Source organism: Hyla sarda, chromosome 12 (genome assembly GCF_029499605.1).
Source record: "Hyla sarda isolate aHylSar1 chromosome 12, aHylSar1.hap1, whole genome shotgun sequence".
In the NCBI taxonomy this organism is placed as follows: Eukaryota; Metazoa; Chordata; class Amphibia; order Anura; family Hylidae; genus Hyla; species Hyla sarda.
Window position 1 is genome coordinate 50,559,237 of NC_079200.1, and position 23,932 is coordinate 50,583,168.

A 23,932-nucleotide genomic window follows, 5' to 3' on the forward strand; every position below is an offset into this window, starting at 1 on the left:
CCAAAACCGTAGCCTACCACAGTTTTTGGTCCGGGTGAAAAACCGTATACCTCTTTTTTTTACACAATGGAGTCAATGAGAACCGTAAAGAACCATATGTGCGTTCTTTACCATACGGTTTTTGACACGAAAAGTTTTTTTTCTTGGAATTTCAATCCAACAAGTTAAACTTTATTCATAATGGAGTGTTTTTTTCTTAAAAACTGATGCAACCGGACATCATTTTTTCAAACTGTATATGGTTTTCAACCGTATACGGGTTAAATTTTGTACACACAAGTTGTGATACAGTTTATTCCAGTTTTGAGGAATCCGATTTTAATTAAAAACCTGATACGGGAACTGTATTGCAAAAACGTGGTGTGAACCCAGCCTAAGTGATTACAGTTACATAAGGGACTTACAGGCGATGTCTTCTGTGATTAAAGTTGTTCATTATATCTTATTTTTTCCCTCTCTGACCTGGACCATTGGGAATACTTCTCTTTGCTGTGACTCCACGGAGCCTGTCAGAGCAGCCAGACAAACATTTTAGGCCCCTTTCTGCAGCACAATGCAAACCACTGTACAAACTCCCCATGTGCTCCATACAATAGTGCCTTCTGTCTGTCCTCATAGTTATAGGCCCCTCTATGCCCCCATATAGATTTATAAACCCCCCTCTGCGCCCCCTTATAGATTTGTGGACCCCCCATCTGTGCCCCCACATTTGTAGACCGCCTGTGCCCATATATATTTCTTGACTTCCCCCTTTGTGCCCCCATAAGCATTTCTAGACCCCCTCTATGCCCCTATATACCATTTCTAGAATCCCCCCTTTGTGCCCGAATATACATTTCATGACCCCCCTATGTGCCCCCATATACATTTCTAAACTCCCCCTCTGTGCCCCCCAAAAAACATTCTAGAATCCTCCCCATACCTCCATATATATTTGTAGACCCCCCTCTGTGCCTCTATATACCATTTCTAGATTTCCCCCTCTGTGCCCCCATTTACATTTGTAGACTTGCCCCTCTATGTCCCCATAAATATTTCTAGAATCCCCCCATGCCCCCATAAACATTTATAGAATCCTCCCCCCCCCCCCTGCCTCCATATATATTTGTAGATCCCCCCATGCCCCCATATAGCTCTAGGCCCTTCACAGACATACTGCCTCCAGCCATATACAGTATATGGCAGGAGGCACTATGTCTGTGTACTGCATTGCTCCAGGGCTCTGATCACTGCTACTCTGGTTCAGGTCAGGATCTGCTGCTATGGGCTATGGGCCATAGCAGCAGGCCCAGGGCTGTAGAAGCAGTGATCAGAGCTCCGAAGCTGCCCAGGTGCTGGAAACTTGTCGGCCCGCACATCCTCCTGCTTCTGTTCCGCGCTGCTCCTCCAGACTGGGTGCACAATATGTTAGTGACGTGACTGCGCACTTTGCCTCCCGGCAGCTTTTGCTAATTTAAAGTGACCGTGGCCCGTGGAAGAGTAACCCGGAAATCCGTGTCCCAAAAGGATTTCACATCCTGCCAGTGGGCAGCGACAACGATCGACACCCAAAAGGCTGTCTTTAGTCCATGCTCTGAGAGCATTATTTTTCCAACACCTTGTTTACAGCTCTAAGGAGAAGTTTCTACTAGCCAGAGGAGGAGAATCGCTGTACAGGGTTACAACCCATTTGACAAATGTATTAATTGGCTCATAGGGGATCCAAACGTTAGCTATACCATCTTGCCATCACCATCCATATCCCCAAGGGACTGCTATTTCCAGATAGTCTGCACTACAACACCTATCATCCCCTTGAGTACCACACTTATACTGTAGGTGATTCTACAGATACTCTCACAGGACCCACCTCAGATGTCTCCAGAGCATATACCACAGATGCCTTATAGTGCCTGCAACAGATCTAACCACAGTGCCTGCTACAGACGCAACCTATGGTAACTACAGTAGACCTATTCATTGTGCCTGCCACAGATCTCTCCATAGTGCTTTCCACAGATCTCTCTGTACTGCCTGCCACACATTCCTCCATATTGCTTGCCTCAGATTCCTCAATAGTACTTGCTATGGATCCCTCTATATTGCCTGCCTAAGATTCCTCTATATTGTATGCTACTAATCTCTCCACTGTACAGTACCTGCCACAGATACCTCCATAGTGCCTGCTACAAATCTCTCCCTAATGTTTACCACATATCCTTCAATTGTGCTTGCCATAAATTCCTCCACAATGCTTGCCATAGATCCCTCTGAATTGCCTGCCACACATTCATCCATAGTGCTCGCCGCAGATCCCTCAATGGTGACTGCCACATGCTAACATGTAGTGTGTGTGTTTTTAACAAATGCCCCTATAAAACTTTCTCCAAAAGTCCCAAGAGCCCCCTCCCGTAGGCTTGCATTGAGGGGTGGAGCGTGAAGTCACACGGGGGCGGAGGCGTGACGTCACACGCCGCCGGCCCTGCGGTCGACCGTAATCAGACCCGGAGCAAACACGCTCTGGGGACTGATTACAAATGGGGTGCCGCATGCATGATCCCGGGGGTCCCCAGCTGTGGGACTCCCGCGATCAGGCATCTTATCCCCTATCCTTTGGATAGGGGATAAGATGTGTAAGCACCGGAGTACCCCTTTAATATATGAGTATTTTTGTACAAGTACAAACAAAAGTCAAAAGTCTAGACAAAAAATATCCACAATAATATATCCTCGAATATAAAAAATATAGAGATAAGAACATACTGAGACGCATACTGAGATAATTCCGAGCTGCATTAATGGTGTGTCTTCAGTAACAAGGGTCTTGTATACAGATGTGGTGTCTGGGGTGTTGCAATGGTGAATGAAGGGTCTGGTGGTATTAACCCATACTTGTCGTGACGCCAGGGTGCAGTTTGCTTAGTATTAGAGGTCCTGCCGCCAACCGGCCACAAACGGCAGGGAGAATAAACAGAATGTCCACAGCAGATTTATGAGGTAACTGGAAACTTTTACTTGAACTTTTATGCAACATTCTTCACAATTAAACAGTTCCTCCTGAGGCAACCGGGATGCAGGTTCCTCACAGGCTTTGCTGGGACTGGTAGTATTGAGCTTTAAGCAGGCCACTGTGCTACTAATTATAAGATTTGAGTAGGATAGTAGTCATACAGGATTTGTAGGTTGAGATTTATAACTCACGGTTTTAGTGGCTGCTGTTTTTTTAAGCTTTGGCCTAGATGAATTGAATGTAGATATGCTGATTGTGCTTCTTTAGTGTCCAGGTCTCAAGAGAGCGAACCAAGAGAGAAGAGAGCGAATTTACAGACTACAGCCCTTTATATAATAGGGGGCTGGACTAAGCTCATTGGCCAGCAAACCTGTAGGTCCTGAACCCAGTGAACTCTGGGTACATGACATGACCAAGGAAGGTCCTTAAATATATGTACATTCACAACTGTAGATCACATGACCTGGGAAGGTCCTATACATTTATTATACCTATCCATTAAATAATATACATGTAAATACAATTATATGAGACGACCAAGGGGCAAGCCCTGCAGGAGAGCCCTGTGGAGATGGAGGAGCTCTAGCTGAGGGAGGGCAACTGGAGAGTCACGCCCCTCCCATAGACTTGCACTGAGGGGGTGGGGCGTGATGTCACATCGGGGTGGAGTTGCAACATCACGATACTCCGGCCCTGTGGTCGTCACACTGTACACTCGGAGCCTCCAGCGCAGCAGATAGCTCGCAAAGTTAGGTGCTGAATGACAGATTGCGGAGGTCCCCAGCAGCGGGACTCCCGCGATCACATATCTTAACCCCTATCCTTTGGATAGGGAATAAGATGTATTAGGGCCAGAGTACCCCTTAAACACTTTACTGGAGGAAAAAGTGATATAACAAAACAGTAAAGCATTCACCGTATTGTGTATGGAAGGAAAACAGTTTTTTTTTGACTGGATAATGATATGGGCCTTACAGATCAGCAGGAAATATATTTTTAGTATATCTCACTGCTTCCAACTCGGAGATCCCTCTCCTCTGCCCTCATCTTCGTGCCTACGCATGCAGGACTCCCGCCCTAATAAGGGTGATCCCGCTCAGGAACCTCCTGCCTCTCCCTTTCTAGGTGGAAGATATGTTTCTTTCTTCATATAACCTGCGTGGAGAGAGGGGGGAAAATTCTAAATTCTAAATTCTGAATTCTAAATTCTGGATTATGACTCCTAAGTTATACTTTATTCATACCTCAAAACCAATAGCAACGATATGAAGATATAACTCTTGTATGTATACAGTTACAGAATAGTTGGATTGGAATTACAATTACTTGTATTAATCAATATTCCAAGGCTACGAAGTAACGGGCACAAGGATGATATCTGTGTACTTTATTATTTCTGGATTTACAATAGCCTTCCATCGTTTCTAAATTCTTGTTTAATGTTATTTTCTTTATTACTTATTGTAGTTTCTGTAATTGTGTTTAAACCGTAAAACCCAATAAAAACACTTTGAATATAGGTGGAAGATATGTATGTGGTGTCCCGGTACCGTATTGCATCCAGTACCTAGTGTAGAGGTCCCCAAAGTCAGAGTAACTATGTTCAGGTAGGGTTCTTCAGGTGGGACAACCCCTAGTCGCCTCTCCTTAATTCTAACTTTCATGTTCATAAATGTATATATTAGTAATTATATCTATAATTGTATAGAAATGTATAGGAATGTATAGTACTTACCTTGTTCAACGTCGCGGGACCTTCGGTCATGTGACCAGGCTAGTAACCTCTATGGTATGTTGCAGGACCTTAGGAGGTCCTTGGGTCACGTGTTACCCACAAATCTCTGTTAAGGTGATTGACATCCGTTTGGACCAATTAGCGTTAGTCCAGCCCCTGCCCATATAAGGGAGCTGCGTCCAATTATCGCTCTCTTGGGTTGCTGCTCTCGTGGATGCCGGACTAACAGGACGGTGTGCTGCGCAACTTTCAAAGACACGCTAGGCCTCAAAACCTACGGCCTCAGCAGAACCAAAAATCGTGAGTTTTACTCTAATTCCTGCTAATGCTAGCATGACTGCTGGACCGCAACTAATTCCCCTAAATCCAGTGGAACAGCGCAATAGTCAAAAGACTTTTAAAGCTGAAGTCCCAACCATTGTCAATCTCCTAAAGGAAGCTGGTGTATTGATGAGAGACTGTTATGTTAATGAAGCATACAGAAAATCGTCAGTAAAGTTACTGCTGTTTACAGAAGCTTTCCGGTTGTGGACAATCTATTATTACTCACTATCTCAAACCTATTATCATCTATCTCCCTATCGTTCCTGGGAAGGGCGACGGTAGGAAAAGCTTTATTGAGGACCCCTCACCCTGGCGTCACGAAGAGCAAGGGTTAACAAGCACCCTTTAATACTCGCACAGCTACACTCCCCATACCTTACATCCCCCAGGGTACCACATGTACCTATAGTAGGATACCATCCCAAGGACCAATACACCCCCCACCCCCTTATCCTCCTCTTCCTTGGCTTTTTTATTATAAACGGCTCCTCTTCCTCCCCCTCCATCAACGTATGGACTACAGGATAGCCTTTTGTCGGCTCGGAAGCTATACTTGTAATACAACTGTAATTAATATTTTAGGTAGAACTCTTAACAAGGCCGAATTATCTTTGATAAAGGCCTCAGTTTCGTACCAACAACGGACTTTGATAGGTTTATGTGGGTTAAAGACCGTAATTTACTCTGCAGGAAGCTATGGTGTCATAAGTTCTATACGAATGTAGTTAGAAGGACTTATCAAGATCTAGGGATAGAAATGGATGAATTAAGGAGTGCACAAACCTTTACTACCCTTCTGACAGACAATGAGAGAGACATATCTAAAGGCCCATTTACTCATTTGAAAACAACAAGCTCCACGTTTTCCTCACAAGGGGATACTACAAATATTGATGTATTCTTTCAGTTGGTCCTACACGATCTAGAACAAATTGATCCACAGAGGTTGAAAGTACATCATAATTATTCTCACAATGAAATTGAAGCCCTACGAAACCTGGAAAAAGACAAGGGGATTGTTATAAAAACCGCCAATAAAGTGGATAACATTGTCATCATGTCTGTGGAGATATGAAAGAAACTACAAAAAATTGAGAATGGACCCCACAATACAGTATCATCAGGAATTGCATACCTTACTTGATACAGCCCAAAAGGTAGGCCTGATAGATAAAAACTAATTCATGTTTTTATACCCAAGCTACCCTAAGGTGGCGACTTTTTATAGGCCACCTATGGTCCACAAAGGGCAAAATCCATTAAAATGTAGACAAAATGTTTCTGATGTATGATCGCGGAGGGACCCCCGCAATCTGCCATTCCGCACCCACCTTTGAATAGGGGATAAGATGTATTAGGGCTGGAGTACCCCTTTAAGTCAAAATATAGGCATCTATGTTGACCAAATATTAAGATTATTTGTGATGAAGTTGCCCTCATATCTTAGGGACACCACAGACTTGCTTAAAAAATATTTAAGGTATGTGTTTGGAGGAATCATGTTTTTTTTGCGTCAGTTGGCATTAAAGATCTATATAGTTCTCATATTTTTATGTATTTATATATTTTTATGTATATGTTTTAGGTACAAGGAGTACGTTTTACAAACCTCATAATGAATTTGTAGTGGATCTGTTAAGTTCATTTTGACACATAATTTTATTGTGTTTAACTCAGCCTTCTACCACCAGCTGAGGGGGATGGCTATGGGGAGCCCCTGTGCCCACAGCTACGCCAATCTTTCCCTCGGCTGGTGGGAGAAGAGTATTGTGTTCTCGGAACAATACGAAAAATGGACAAAATCTATAATAATGTGGGTTTGCTATATAGACAATGGCCCTTATTTACTAAGAGAGGAGTGTTGGTTTCTTTGAGTGTTGGTTTCTTTATTTTTATTCCTTACAATTTATTTTCCACGGTACTTACTAAGGTTTCCCTACATTTTGCTGTTTTTTTACACATGCTCTGATCTGTTGGGTTTTCCTCAGCTGAAATCCACCACATTTTATGTGGAAACCTTAGTAAATATGTTGGGTTTTTGTGAAAATGTCAGGAACATGCCCCTTTTCGGTGACCACGCCCACTTTTAATGGTGAGCACGGCCCTTTTTCAGGTTTTCTAAGCAAAATGGAGAGTTAGTCGGGGTTTTTTAAATTTTGGCGCAAATTCTGGTGCAGACAGAATTTCTGGCTCAATGCACCAGAATCTAGCGCAAAACCCGACAAAACATGTCAGGTTTGCAATAATAAATGAGGGCCAATGTCTTTATTATATGGTCAAGCTAAAAGGTGGAGTTTCAGGATTTTGTTTCAGCATTGAATGTAAACAATATAGGTTTACACATTATGTCAGACATACAAAAAGATGTTCTTCCATTCTTAGACGTGGCAATAAAGAGAGGTCCAGAAGAAGTAATTAAAACAACATTGTATTGCAAACCGTAGTGGTTGAGCTTCTATCCTCAACCACTACGTAGCGGGATCCCAAAAGAGCAATTCTTGAGAGTGTGCAGGAATTGCTCCTCAGACCAAGATTATTTTAAAGAGGTGATACCATGATCACTATTTAAGAGAAGTATGTTTTAAAGCTTATAAAACTCTTGGGAACACCCTATTATCCCCCAAAATAAAGACACAGGAGAACAGGTCACACGACTGATAGCAACATATGACGTGGCGGCACCCGTGGTATGAGAGATTATTCAAAAACACTGGAATGTTCTGGTTTTGGACCCTGATCTAAAAGACATGCTACGAAAGTCCCCATCATTCACATATCGTAGGGGTAGAAATTAGCAGGATAGGTTGGTGAATAGCCATTTGAACCCCCAAAAAGCAGGAGGTTGGCTAGAACGGAGACAAAACGAAACTTTTAAGTATGGCAGATGAAGAGTGTGTCAATTTCTCGAAGTAGGTAGTACCTATCTTGATGTGTCAGACCACTTGTCTGTATCTATTTGTGTAGATGTGGCCTTCGATATATAGGAAAGACGGTCTGTGAGTTTAGGACACGCATTCTAGAGCACGTTAACAATCATAGGGAGAAGCCAATAGCCCGCCACGTGAACGAAACACATGATGGGGACCCCCTTTCTATCTCCTTTAGAGTATTGGAAGTGGTGGAAGGAGGGATTAGAAGAGGGAACATTGATAAAATTGTGACACAAAAAGAAACACAATGGATTTATACGACTAAACGAACAACTCAATTTCGCTAGCTTTTTGTAGCTTTGGGACAGCTAGCTTAACAAGTGGTGAACATTATAATATCACCACAATCTGACTCTCTTCATTTTATGTAAGGTTCATAGAATTCCCAGTTAATCCTCTATGGAGTTATCTCAATATTCTTTATTCCCTAATGGCAATGTCCTTAGTGGTGGTGTCAGATATCATAGGAACTGTATTAGTGCCAGTACTCCACATGATAAAACTATTATGTATCCGTGCCTATTGGGATTATATTTTCTTCTTTTTTTTTTTTTTTTTACTAGAAGAATAAGTCTTTAATCACCACTACATAAATATTTTAATGGTGGACCCAGTATGAAAAGGAATTGTCACGGATCGGCAGGCTGGAGGTGGATCCTCTGTGTCAGAGAGGGTTTGGCGAGGACCGTGTCGGTGGACCGGTTCTAAGTAGCTACTGGTTTTCACCAGAGCCCGCCGCAAAGCGGGATGGTCTTGCAGCGGCGGTAGCAACCAGGTCGTATCCACCGGCAACGGCTCAACCTCTCTGACTGCTGAGATAGGCATGGTACAAGGGATAAGGCAAGAGCAAGGTCGGACGTAGCAGAAGGTCAGGGCAGGCAGCAAGGGTCGTAGTCAGGGGCAACGGCAGGAGGTCTGGAACACGGGCTAGGAACAAACAAGGGAACGCTTTCACTAGGCACAAGGGCAACAAGATCCGGCAAGGGAGTGCAGGGGAAGTGAGGTATAAGTAGGGAGTGCACAGGTGGAAACTAATCAAGGTAATTGGGAAGATTGGGCCAGGCACCATCATTGGTGCACTGGCCCTTTAAATCTAGAGAGCTGGCGCGCGCGCGCCCTAGAGAGCGGAGCCGCGCGCGCCAGAGCATGACAGCCGGGGACCGGGACAGGTAAGTGACTTGGGACGCGATTCGCAAGCGGGCGCGTCCCGCTGTGCGAATCGCATCCCCGACGGCCATGACAGTGCAGCGCTCCCGGTCAGCGGGACCGACCGGGGCGCTGCAGGGAGAGAGACGCCGTGAGCGCTCCGGGGAGGAGCGGGGACCCGGAGCGCTCGGCGTAACAGTACCCCCCCCCCATTGGGTCTCCCCCTCTTCTTGGAGCCTGAGAACCTGAGGATAAGACTTTTGTCCAGGATGTTGTCCTCAGGTTCCCAAGATCTCTCCTCTGAGCACTCAACTCCAAAGGGTCCAAGATAACGTGGTCCGAGATTAAAACTGGGGACACGGAAGCGGATATACTTGGTGGAGAGCCACACAAAAACAGGGGGGGTTCTTCGTTTTCCTTCGGCAAGCTTCTTCACCCCGGGATGAGGCTAGTATGAGGGATTTAAGAGTCTTTTCCCAGATGGTGGCGAAGCCCCGGAAAACCTCATCAACAGCGGGCACACAAGAAGGCGTGGGGGTGGGGAGGGAGGGAAGAGGGTCAAGCCCGGCACGGGGCAGAGTGTCAACAGGACGGGAGCCGTGAGGAGGAGACACAGCATAGTCCAGACAGGCCTTGGGGAGGCCAGGTAACGGGGGAGACACAGAGGCTTGACTGACGGGACTGGGAGCAGACGTGAGGCACTTCCTGTGGCAAGAAGCACCCCAGCTCCCGATCTCCCCGGTGGTCCAGACAAGGGCAGAAGATGGGGGTTGGAGCCATGGCAGACCGAGGAGGACTTCAGAGGAGCATTTGGGCAAAACAAAAAGTTCCATGCTGAAGAGCAGGGGTTCTGTGCGGTAACGCACAGTGCAGTGTAGAAGTAAATCTTCTTTCTTCCTGCGGCGAGTCCTCTCTTCAGGGGTCAGGCGGGACCGATCCAGTTGCATAGCCTCCTCGGCGGGAGGCACAGGGGTGGATTGCAAAGGATACTGTAAGAGAGGTGCTCCGGGCGGTGTGGCACATGGCAGGGCCTTCCCAGGCAGGAGACCACGGCAGAGTCTAGAGTCCTCATCAAATTTGTCCGGCAGGGACAAGCAGGGGTTAGGAGCGGCCGGTTGCTGCGGAGGAGTTGCAGGAGCCGGCGGAGGAGATGGTTGTTGCAGCTGCTGTGTCTGTGACTGAAGTTGCTGTATCTGCGGCAGCAGCTGCTGTATCTGTGACTGAAGTTGCAGTGTCACGGTGGTCAAGTATGCCAGCTGGTGATTTCGTTGGGTGATCTTTAGGGCTTGCTGGGCGATCACCGTGGAAATGTCGGCAAGACTTGACAGCGGCACCTCAGCGGAATCCATGGCCGGATCTACTGTCACGGATCGGCAGGCTGGAGGTGGATCCTCTGTGTCAGAGAGGGTTTGGCGAGGACCGTGTCGGTGGACCGGTTCTAAGAAGCTACTGGTTTTCACCAGAGCCCGCCGCAAAGCGGGATGGTCTTGCAGCGGCGGTAGCAACCAGGTGGTAGACTGTTGCGCCGAGCGCTCCGGGTCCCCGCTCCTCCCCGGAGCGCTCACGGGGTCTCTCTCCCTGCAGCGCCCCGGTCGGTCCCGCTGACCGGGAGCGCTGCACTGTCACGGATCGGCAGGCTGGAGGTGGATCCTCTGTGTCAGAGAGGGTTTGGCGAGGACCGTGTCGGTGGACCGGTTCTAAGTAGCTACTGGTTTTCACCAGAGCCCGCCGCAAAGCGGGATGGTCTTGCAGCGGCGGTAGCAACCAGGTCGTATCCACCGGCAACGGCTCAACCTCTCTGACTGCTGAGATAGGCATGGTACAAGGGATAAGGCAAGAGCAAGGTCGGACGTAGCAGAAGGTCAGGGCAGGCAGCAAGGGTCGTAGTCAGGGGCAACGGCAGGAGGTCTGGAACACGGGCTAGGAACAAACAAGGGAACGCTTTCACTAGGCACAAGGGCAACAAGATCCGGCAAGGGAGTGCAGGGGAAGTGAGGTATAAGTAGGGAGTGCACAGGTGGAAACTAATCAAGGTAATTGGGAAGATTGGGCCAGGCACCATCATTGGTGCACTGGCCCTTTAAATCTAGAGAGCTGGCGCGCGCGCGCCCTAGAGAGCGGAGCCGCGCGCGCCAGAACATGACAGCCGGGGACCGGGACAGGTAAGTGACTTGGGACGCGATTCGCAAGCGGGCGCGTCCCGCTGTGTGAATCGCATCCCCGACGGCCATGACAGTGCAGCGCTCCCGGTCAGCGGGACCGACCGGGGCGCTGCAGGGAGAGAGACGCCGTGAGCGCTCCGGGGAGGAGCGGGGACCCGGAGCGCTCGGCGTAACAGGAATGCATGGACATTGGTCCATAATGACAAGCGCAATGCTGAGCCCCACTAAGGGAAGCCACTCTGTGAGTATAGTTAGGCATTGTGGTGCGTTAGGCATTGTGGTGCGTTCCACGGTGGGAGGCATTAGCCTCACTATCATCTGAAGTGGAGCTGAGCAAACACACATTTCACTGATTTCATTGATCAAGCTGTTCCTTGGTGAGGGGCGGTACTCTTGAGAAGGTGGCTACACCTTACTATGCGCTCAAGTCTGGAACGCAGTAGCCTCGTGATCATGTGTCCGCTTCCAGGATCGAGCGGCCATTTCCAGTAATGACGTGCATGTGGCTTTGAAAAAAAAATGTTTTCAAATCAACTGGTGCCAGAAAATTTTACAGATTTGTAAATTACTTCTATTTAAAAATCTTAATCCTTCCAGTACTTATCAGATGCTGTATGCTCCACAGGAAGTTGTGTAGAAGTTGTCTTTTCTCTCTGACCACAGTGCTATCTGCTGATACCTCTGTCCAAGTCAGGAACTATCCAGAGTACGAGCAAATCCTCATAGCAAACCTATCCTGCTCTGGACAGTTCCTGACATGGACAGAGGTGTCAGCAGAGAGCACTGTGGTCAGACAGAATATAACTATAAAACTTCCTCTGTAGTATACAGCAGCTGATAAGTATTGGAAAGATTAGGAATTTAAGCAGATTTTAAGTAGTTTACAAATCTGTATAACTTTCTGGCACCAGTTGATTTGAAAAAATTAGTTTTCCACTGGAGTACCCCTTTAATTGGTGTGCGGCTTGAGTATGGAGGTGTGATCCTATCGCGGACTCACCGGGTTAGCACATACACACTTGTTAGCCTGGTATTAACTGTAATTACCACGTGACTTGTACAGGATATGTACTGCCTCATAACGTATACCATTAGAACAATGCGCGGTCTTTATCTTTTTTGTAGGATAACACGCTTATTATCGAGTGTGTTTTCTGCGCCTCTTTTAATCCTTGGTAGGCTGCTTGATTATGAGAAACGTAGGCATTGTTCTCTAATAGTGGTTACTGACAATCTTGGATCCTTTATTATTATGAGGTGGTTTTTGTTATTGTTAGTGAGTTATGGCAAGCACTTTGGCGGATTAAAAGGAGGATCAGATCCATATGGAGACCAAATGCCAAACCTGTTGGCCATATGCATATGGTGGTGTTATAATGCATATCAATTCCAAGGAAAGAGAAATTTGGATAGGTAGGCTACCCTTATGTGCATGTTATTTGGGTATCACTATATACAATAGTCTCTCTTCTACCTGTAATATATATGTTTCCTCTACAGGTACTGAGGATGTCTGTGAGCCAATTACATGCTATTTGAAGCCATTTCCTTTTAAGTAACTGGGATACATATGTGAATGTTGTATACATAGTCCTCATCATGGTCTGTGTTGGAATAGAGTAAGGAGGTGAAAAATCTATATGCATCCTTAATGGACATAAATTTTGAATATACATTGTGGGATACTAAGTTTATGTACCATACCAGAATTGTATTCCTATGTGTTTGTCCCTGAGGAGCTACGACGTTGTGCCCACTTCATGGTGAAAAGCGTTGGATTGTATGTGTATTTAGTTATTTTTGTTCTCACTTGGGTGAAGCTATTGTTTAAAATGAGTATGGAAGGTTGCCAGTGCTGGTATTCTGTCCTTCAACTATAACTTGTTTGTTGTTTCTTGGTAACCTAGTATAGGTACATATTTGCCTATACAGGGTATTCCCTAGAAAGGGAGATACAGGAGGTTCCTGAGTGGGATTGCCTCCTATTAGGGCAGGAGTCCTGCATGAGTAGGCAGGAAGATAAGGGCCCGTTAGGGCAGAGGAGAGGGATCTCCAAGTTGGAAGCAGTGAGACATACTAAAAAAAATAACATTTTCCTGCTGATCTGTGAGGCCCATATCATTATCCCATCAAAAAAAAACAGTGTTCTTCCATACACAACATGGTGAATTCTTTATTGTTTTGTTATACAATATATCAGTTTTTCCTGCTGTAAATTGATTAAGTAGAATAATAAAAGCTACGTTTTAGGACTAGGAAATTTTATTTTGATTTTTGGTATTGTTTGACATCCCTCCATACTGCCGGCCACAGATCTCTCTATTGTGCCTAAGATTCCTCTAAACTGTATACTACTGATCTCCACACTGTACCTGCCACAGATACCTCCATAGTGCCTACTACAAATCTCTCCCTAATGTTTGCCATATATCCTTCAATTGTGCTTTCCATAAATCCCTCCACAGTGCTTGCCATTAATCCCTCTAAATGGCCTGCCACACATTCATCCAAAGTGCTTGCCCCAGATCCCTCAATGGTGACTGCCACATATCCCTTCATAGTACCTGTTTTAGATTCCTTTATACTGCATGCTACTGATTCCTCCATTGTGCCTGTCATACATTGCTCCATAGTATATGCCAAAGATTCCTTCATAGTGTTTGCCACAGATCCCTCAATAGCAGTGCTGCGGAATCTGTAGGCGCTATATAAATAAAATTATTATTATTATATATTATATATATATATATATATATATATATATATATATATATATAGTGTGTGTGTGTTTTCCACAAGTGCCCACATAAAACTTTCTCCAAAAGTCACAAGAGAACCTGCCAGACATCCCATCGTAGTTTGTTTGACTCCTTAATATTTCAGTATTTTTATACAAGTACAAACAAACACAAGATGTCTAGACAAAAAATACCCACAATAATAAATCCTTGAATATAAAAATGTAGAGATAAGAACATACTGAGACGCAGGAGATAATACCGAGCTGCGTTAATGGTGTCTCTTCAGTAACAAGGGTCTTGTATACAGATTTCTGGGCAACTGGACACATTGGGAATGTTTTTCTATAGAAAATGCTCTTAAGGAGCTCTTATAAATCACATTAGGAGAAGCACGTCATAAAATGGAGATTGTTAAGGTAAAACCCTATTCTAAAAGATTTGCTTACACTTTTAACCTTCAGCTAAAGGCAACATAAAAAACCATTGACATTTGCTATAGAATGAGAGTAATACATCAATGCACAGGCACAGATAGCACTAAATTCACAGAGACAATCTGTAAAGACCACATTTGTAAGACTTTTTAAACCACTTTTTTTCTTAAAGTTTTTGTGTCTGAAACCTGCATTTCAAGCTATGGGTCTGACTGAACATGATGATTTTTGGGGGTGAAGCCTGACTGGTTGAATATCACTTTATTAGGTCCAATGGGGAGGAGTTGGCAATGTCATCTTTAAAGGGAATATCTTATGGATATATGCATGACCTATAAGACTCCACATGCCAATTTTGTGCTTTTCTCAGGAACAAAATAAACCCCCTCAGTTCCACAACAAAGGATTTGTGGTGTCCTGGTGCAGAACACACCTGTCTTCCTGACCTGTCAGCTGGATGTCTCCTAGCATTTCTGCTCTGGGCCCACTACTCAGGTTTATATGTGTTATTTCTTATAATATATTGTTCTGTAATATGTATTGTTACATGCACTTTTATGCTCATTGTGTACTTAAAGGGGTACTCCCGTGGAAAACTTTTTTTTTTTTTTTTTTTTTTTTTAAATCAACTGGTGCCAGAAAGTTAAACAGATTTGTAAATCACTTCTATTATAAAATCTTAATCCTTCCAGTACTTTTTAGGGGCTGTATACTAAAGAGAAATCCAAAAAAGAAATGCATTTCCTCTGATGTCATGACCACAGTGCTCTCTGCTGACCTCTGCTGTCCATATTAGGAACTGTTCAGAGCAGCATTTGTTTGCTATGGGGATTTTCTCCTGCTCTGGACAGTTCCTAAAATGGACAGCAGAGGTCAGCCGAGAGCACTGTGGTCATGACATCAGAGGAAATGCATTTATTTTTTGGATTTCTCTTTAGTATACAGCCCCTAAAAAGTACTGGAAGGATTAAGATTTTTTAATAGAAGTGATATACAAATCTGTTTAACTTTCTGGCCCCAGTTGATTTAAAAAAAAAAAGTTTTCCATGGGAGTACCCCTTTAAAGGAAAACTATCCCCCTGGTCACCCACACCAAACTGAATATACTGAGTTATAGCGTGGGTAACCAGGAGTCCAAATATGGGTCACTTACTATATTCTGTCCAGTGGTTCTTGTGATATGGGCTCCAGAAGATCTCTTGCTATATTCACTTAATTGCACGCAGGAGGCAGGGCCCCGCCGGCTGGCCGCCCATGCCTCTGTCTGTCTCCTTCTACTGCTGGCCCCTTAATGAGCATAATCCTCTTATGCGACTGCACGTCCCAGTGACGTGGAGTTGCTAGTCACATGAGCACTTCGGTCTGTAGCGTGAGCGCATGCGCCGACGGACTATACAGCTCTCACATTGTAATGACTTGAGAGCTGTGCTTGCTGATAGCGCTCTGCTAATCTAGTAGTGCACATGCATGGTGGGGATGATGCTGGAGCTAAGAGTCAAACATTTTTGTCCAGCAGATTCCTAAGACGAGTCATAACTGGAGAAGTCTTCATTACGGTCTAAGCCAGATGGAGAAGTTCAGGTAAATTGAATGACTCAGATTAGAGAAGACACCACCTGTGAGTCACTGGATGTAACACTAAAAACTTATATGGTCTGAGGAGCCTAAAGGGGAGGGGGGCAGGTTTACTGGTGTTGGCAGGTTTGTTAGGGTGCATCATCCAGGACCTGTGGTTTCATGCTACACTCCTGACCAGAGCGTAAGCTCTACTTCTTTTGGCAGAAAGGTACTTAGCATGGCCAATGAGACTCTTCACACCATTTTAGTGCTATCCTCAGTGGAAAAAAATTTCTTTTTTATTAACTGGTGCCAGAAAGTTAAACAGATTTGTGAATTACTTCAATTTAAAAATCTTAATCCTTCCAGTACTTAAAGGCTGCTTATGCTCCACAGGAAGTTCTTTTCTTTTTGAATTTCTTTTCTGTCTGACTACAGTGCTCTCTGCTGACACCTCTGTCCATATAAAGAACTGTCCATAGGTTTGCTATGGGGATTTGCTCCTGCTCTGGACAGTTCCTGACATGGACAGAGGTGTCAGCAGAGAGCACCGTGGTCAGACAGAAAATACATTTACAGTTCCAATTTACAAAGAGCTACCAAGGCTATGGCAGACCCATCTCATCTATGTATCACAGGCATGTATTACTTAACTTCTTAAGGGTAACATAGGGTCAGCCACAGCATCCCTTGGGGGTGTCTGAAACGAGACCAATAGCAATACACCAACCATGCCATCTGGAATATGAATGGTAGTGAACTTGGCTTGGGTTGGTCATTACACTACCTTTACTACTACCCTACATCAAATCTCATTTTTTCTTCCGTCGTTATTGTCTTGTATTGTTTCTCTAGAATCATATATATGGATCTGTCTATGTGAAGAAGCGCCCAATTTATCATTCTATATTTTCTCTATGAAGCTTGTAATTGTCCTCCTAGGACAGAAAGGGTAAAAACTGCAGATTAAATACAGATGATAGATTTTATATCTGCATCAATGTCACTGGTGGAGCGCTGAAGACGCTGGCGTGATTCTCAATGCTGCTGGTTTAAGTGTCTGGTCAAAATCTTCAAGATTATAGCAAATATCTTAACCTTACACACCAAGGGCAAGAAGTCGTGACACAGGTTCAGGGAGGGTTAGAGAATACAATTAAGTGTGACTGATCTGAAGACAGAACCAAAGTCAGACTGCAGGAAAGTGAACAAACATCCATGATTTAAAGTCACAGATCTAATAAACGTTACAAAAAGCTACTCCAATGCTTAGATCTTTTAAAGTATAAGTTTGGATCATCACTTTGGCTTCTTAGCTTATGTCTAGGAGGCAGCTCGCCTCTGTCTGTACTGGGGACCAAGCAAGGTTATGTCTACCTCTTCTACTAAGCAATGCCTCTTCTGTATGTCCTGTATGGCTGAGTAGGACTTTCTTATACTGCAAATAGTACTCTTTTTTTAAAGTTCTTGTAGAAGTTCTTGGGGACTTCTTGTGCTAGAAACTCAAAATGTTGGAGGAAGATGAGCAGAGACTGCAGTTTTCCTGCAGTGCCTCCATAGGAAAAATAAAGTACAGTGATCCCTCAACATACAGTGGTAATTCTTTCCAAATAAACCATCATTACTTGAATCCATTGTATGTTGAGGGATCCGTGCAATAATAATATAGAAAGTTATACTCACGTGTCCCCGTCATTCCGGACTGTCACCGCTGCCCTGGATCGTCGCTCTCCATCGCCGTCATCACGTCCATGGGGTGTCCCCGCCGCTCCGCATCGTCGCTCTCCATTGCCGTCATCACATCGCTGCACATGCTGCCCCTATTGGATGACGGGACGGCGTATGCGGCCATGTGATGACGTCGAAGGAGAGCGACCTAATGAAATCCAAGGGCAGTTCATGTTTTGTATAGGCGGGTGGAGTCCTCCAGGGAGAGAAACATATACTCTTAGTAATCCTTCCACATTTTCGCTAATAGTTGATCCTGAATGAGGGATCCCCTTCTATTAATTCAGGGTTTCCTTATAGGGAATTGAAATTTTCTTACCCAGATGACTACACTTGACTGATGTACAACTGACTATATGCATGAAGATCGAGCTATATGATTTCTGCAAATGATACTAAATATTCTCTTCATATACTCAGAATATTATCATACACCATGTTGAATTGTGCAGGGAGGGTACTGTAAGCAGAGCAATGGATTCCAAATGGGACACGCTTCAAAGGCCTGCTGAATTATGTACGTGCCCCAGAACTAAACCACTTCTAAGAAAAACAGATAAGCGCAGAGTAAGAGATTTAATGTTTCTGCTTTTATTGGTCATGTGCTATGAATAATACATTTATACTGCAAATAGACTATAACCAAGTAGTAAGAGTCAGGAAGTCGATTTTTCTTTTTTATTTGCACAACAATGACTAGATTAAGGAATTGTCTTTATCCAATTGTCTTTATCCAAATGCATGATGTATCATAGTTCTAGGACTCTCAAGTGTTATTGTAGTGTAGTTCTACAACTCTCAAGTCTAATAGGCCAAGATTTTTTGATCCAACGGAGGTTTGTTCACACTACAGACACAGTGCATGCATGAGATCTGGCATCAGCCACGTTACTACTGATGGGTGGCTGGGGTTTGGTGGTCTGGAGGGGCTAGAGGTGGAGATAGTAGTGGTCCGGATGACCACCCCCCACTATGCAAAAGTGCAATGTGCATAGTACACATATAAAGAGCCAAGTACATCTAATGCAAAGTACATGAAAGGACAATCACTACAATTTCAAAGACAGATACATGTAAGCTAGAGTCAAAGACCCAAGGTGATGACACCCCCAACTCTGTTATGGTACAACCTGCATGACTTTAACCATATAGGGCAAGTCTCAGCCTACCACTTTTTGGACTCCCCATTGTATGCAAAGGGTCATTGATACCTCAAGCGTTAGACCGGAAAATAAACTCTATAACACCATTTTATAGCATTGTAAGTCATGCTAATACTTGTAATCCTGACAGGTTAAAAGTCACAGTTTGTATACCAGCTTCTGGATCTAGAATCATCTTTTCAGGCAATAAGTATTTCTTTCTCTATCATGTAGATCAGTTTAAGACCATCTACATCAGTGGTCTCAAACTGTGGCCCTTTAAGTGTTGCAAAGCTTCAACTCCCAGCATGCCCGGACAGCCGCTGGCTGGAGTTGAAGTTTTGCAACATTTGGAGGGCCACAGTTTGAGACCACTAGTGTAGATAGTTAAAGGGGTACTCCGCTGGCAATAAACATTTTCAAATCAACTAGCCAGAAAATTAAACAGATCAGTACTTATCAGCTGCTGTATGCTCCACAGGAAGTTCTTTTCATTTTGGATTTCCTTTCTGTCTTACTACAGTGCTCTCTGCTGATCATTTTAGGAACTGTCCAGAGTAGGAGCAAATCCCATAGCCAACCTATCCTGCTCTGGACAGTTCCTGACATGGACAGAGGTGCCAGCAGAGAGAATTGTGGTCAGACAGAAAGGAAATCAAAAAGAAATGAACCTCCTGTGGAGCATACAGCAAGTACTGGATTAAGATTTTTAAATAGAAGCAATTTACAAATCTGTTTAAGTTTCTGGCATTAGTTGATTTAAAGAAAAATATTTTCCAGCGGAGTAACCCTTTAAACAGTTACATCCCAGTTGCTACAGTGAATGGAAATTGCCTGAGCACTGGCTTTTTTAGGACCTGCTACATTTGCCGCTGGACTGTGACTCCCATTATCCTCATAAGCATTCCCGATGAGCTCCTTGGAGAAGCTTTACAGTAAACACCATTAAAATGTTATTAAAGCCGCAGCACCAAGGCGCTCTCGTCTGCGTCTGACAAGGTGATTTGTGTCTCCGTAATTGAAGTGATCACCGTTACTTGTCACAACAGCCCTTACGATTATCCCCAGTTCAGAACTCAGACTCCTAAGGAGTCATACATTTTTTCCTAGTAATTTAATTAGAATTCATACCTAAAAATGCAAACATTATATTATAGACTCTAATAAGATATAATGGAGAGGATAGGGTGGTCTGGCACTAACAAGACTAAGGCCTGTAGCTATCTGGACAAAGGCAGTTGATGACCCCAGAAATAACGTTGACAACGGTGGTGCAAAATACAGCAAGGTGCATATACAATTCCAACAGAGAAGACAGGACTGCACTCACCATACAACACAGCTTTATTGGAGGATTCCAGGCATGTCAAGCAGGTGCGTGGTGGAGCCGGGGGACGTCACCAGGACAGACTGTTTCACGCTCTCAAAGCGCTTCTTCCAGATGGTATCAGGTACCATCTGGAAGAAGCGCTGTGAGAGCGTCAAACAGTCCGTCCCGGTCACATCCCCCGCCTCCACCACCGCACCTGCTTGACATGCCTGGAATACTCCAATAAAGCTTTGTTGTATGGTGAGCGCAGACCTGTCTTCTCTGTTGGAATATTATAGACTCTATACACTAAAACCATTGATCTCAATGTCCCATAATCCACTGCATAAATAATTTTTCATACACAAATTGATGCCATAGATTGCTGGAAGAGAGATCAGCTCTCTCCATCTTACTATATCACTCAACAATACCTTACATTCCCTGGGTCACATGGGTTTTTAAGAGCTCTTGTAAGAATTGAGTTCCATCTTCAGGGGCAGAACAAGGGGTGCCAGATTAAGAGTAGGGGTGCATTCTGAACCACTCCCTTGGGCCCCAAGAGTGCATGATGTACAACCTGTACAGATGTGTAGATGTATTAGGCATTAGGAGGTATCAAATGCAATATATTAAACTTGGCTAAGAATCTAAGACCCCCACCTATGCCCTAATACTGCAATTTTGGGTCTTCCTGCAGACATTGTTTTTTGCATAATACAATTTCCTTTCTCCTCATGTAATTCTTTGATATGTTAATTCTTACTGGATCTTTCTTCAAGGTTTCCTTTTACAATCTTTACAGCAACCCCATAAACTTTTATCGTTAAAAGTGTATAGGTCATTGGCAAAACCTTTTACATAATGTAGAAAATAACATTGTATGTATATTTGTAATATACATTGGCTAAAAAATGTGTGTATATTTATCTCTGCAGCTATTATTTGTGTGTCTCTGTGAGGAGTCTAAATACAGCAAGTGTGGGTGGACAAGCAGGGCTCTATATACTGAGGACAAGCAGGGCTCTGTGCACTGAGGAAAAGCAGGGCTCTATACACTGAGGACAAGCAGGGCTCTGTACACTGAGGACAAGCAGGGCTCTGTATACTGAGGACAAGCAGGGCTCTGTATACTGAGGACAAGCAAGGCTCTGTACACTGAGGACAAGCAGGGCTCTGTACACTGATGACAAGCAGGGCTCTGTACACTGAGGACAAGCAGGGCTCTGTACACTGAGGACAAGCAGGGCTCTGTACACTGATGACAAGCAGAGCTCTGTATACTGAGGACAAGCAGGGCTCTGTATACTGAGGACAAGCAAGGCTCTGTACACTGAGGACAAGCAGGGCTCTGTACACTGAGGACAAGCAGGACTATGTACACTGAGGACAAGCAGGGCTCTGTACACTGAGGACAAGCAGTGCTCTGTACACTGAGGACAAGCAGGGCTCTGTACACTGAGGACAAGCAGGGCTCTGTACACTGAGGACAAGCAGGGCTCTGTACACTGAGGACAAGCAGGGCTCTATACACTGAGGACAAGCAGGGCTCTGTACACTGAGGAAAAGCAGGACTCTGTACTCGGGCCTAACTCACTGCGGGAGATAGCTGCATCTGCGCTACTTCTGGCTCCTGCGGCATCCTGCGCTATTGCTGTGCGCTGCGTAAAGACGAGTGACGTCCTCAACGCGACGTCACCGTCAGCGCGCACAGTGACAGCTCAGGATGCCACCAGATGTAGCGCGGACCCCGGGAACAGATAATTATAAAACCGGGATGGGGCAGGCAATGGGGCAGCGGCGTTGGTTGGACTCAAGACCGTCAGGGGGAGAGAAGCGGGCCGCGGCGGTGGTTGGAGTAAGGACTTGAAGGGGAAGATAAGCGGGCGGCAGCGGTCTCTGACCAAAGGATAGGCGGGGGGGGCATTGGCGGTGGTGGTTAGACTCAGGAGGACCCCAGGATAGGCAGGGGAGAGAAGCGGGTGGCGGCGGCGGTCCCTGGCCCCGCAAAAGCCGCTGCAGTTCATTAATTCAAAGCGCCCGCTTTAAATCATTGATCTGCAGTGGCTTTTGCGGGGCCGGGGGGGGGGGGGGGGAGAAATAGCCGATAACTTATACCGGGATATCAGTATAAGTTATCGGCAATTGGCCTGAAAGTTCACAGATTATCGTATCGGCCCTAAAAAATCAATATCGGTCGATCCCTAGTTCTAATCTGCTGTAACAAATCCTGCGCATCAAATCTGTGCAAATCTATGTGTGAACATAGTCTAAAAGAGTTAACTGTTCATTTCCCTAAATAAACCAGGATCTCGGGGGCAGAGGGTCCTTTGTTGGTCAAATAGACAAAAAGGTTAATCACCTTCAGAAATAGTAAAGCGCTGTATCCTAAAATACCAGACTAGTTCTTGGAAAGCCCCCGCCTCACCCCTTCCCTCACATTCTTTACAGTTATAGCAGCAGTGAATGCATATACTTGTCTTAAAGTGCTAATTTTACAAGGTGTAATACGAATCACATATGGTGTCTGTTATACTACTCCATCCTTGGGATTTCTATAGTTACTCTATAGAATTCTAGATTAGCTAACATGGCTAAAAAGACAAAAGGGGTGGGGGGGGTGATTTTTCTGCATATAAACATTCGAGGAAGACTATCAAATTTTGGAAAATGTATACATACAGTATCATACTTTTGTACCCTTATTCCTGAAACCCATATCCGCCCTCTTCTGCATCAAAAATTTCACTGGTACTTTCGCTCCTTTCTGAAACTACTAATTTGTAAAAGGGTCCCCTGTAAACCACTGGCCAATATACCGCTCTCCAAACTGATTTTTGACATGAAAGACCCATTGTTCCCTGACCTGGTCCTACCGTATATACTCGAGTATAAGCCGAGTTTTTCAGCACGATTTTTCGTGCTGAAAACACCCCCCTCGGCTTATACTCGAGTGAACTCCCCCACCCGCAGTGGTCTTCAACCTGCGGACTTCCAGAGGTTTCAAAACTACATCTCCCAGCAAGCCCGGGCAGCCATCGGCTGTCCGGGCTTGCTGGGAGTTGTAGTTTTGAAACCTCCGGAGGCCCGCAGGTTGAAGACCACTGCGGCCTTCAACATCATCCAGCCCCCTCTCACCCCCTTTAGTTCTGAATACTCACCTCCGCTCGGCGCTGGTCCGGTGCTGCAGGACTGTCCGGAGAGGAGGTGGTCCGGTGGGATAGTGGTTCCGGGCTGCTATCTTCACCGGGGAGGCCTCTTCTAAGCGCTTCGGGCCCGGCCTCAGAATAGTCACGTTGCCGTGACAACGACGCAGAGGTGCGTTCATTGCCAACGTACTTCTGCGTCATTGTCAAGGCAACGCCTCTATTCCGGGCCGGAAGCGCGGAGAAGAGGCGCCCCCGGTGAAGATAGCAGCCCGGACCACCTCCTCACCGGACCACCTCCTCTCCGGACAGCCCTGCAGGACCGGACCAGCGCCGAGCGGAGGTGAGTACTCAGAACTAAAGGGGGTGAGAGGGGGCTGGATGATGTTGAAGGCCGCAGTGGTCTTCAACCTGCGGACCTCCGGAGATTTCAAAACTACAACTCCCAGCAAGCCCGGACAGCCGATGGCTGCCCGGGCTTGCTGGGAGTTGTAGTTTTGAAACCTCTGGAGGTCCGCAGGTTGAAGACCACTGAGGGCGAATGATGAGAAGAGGATGATGAAGGGGGGTGGGGTTGATGAAGGGGGGG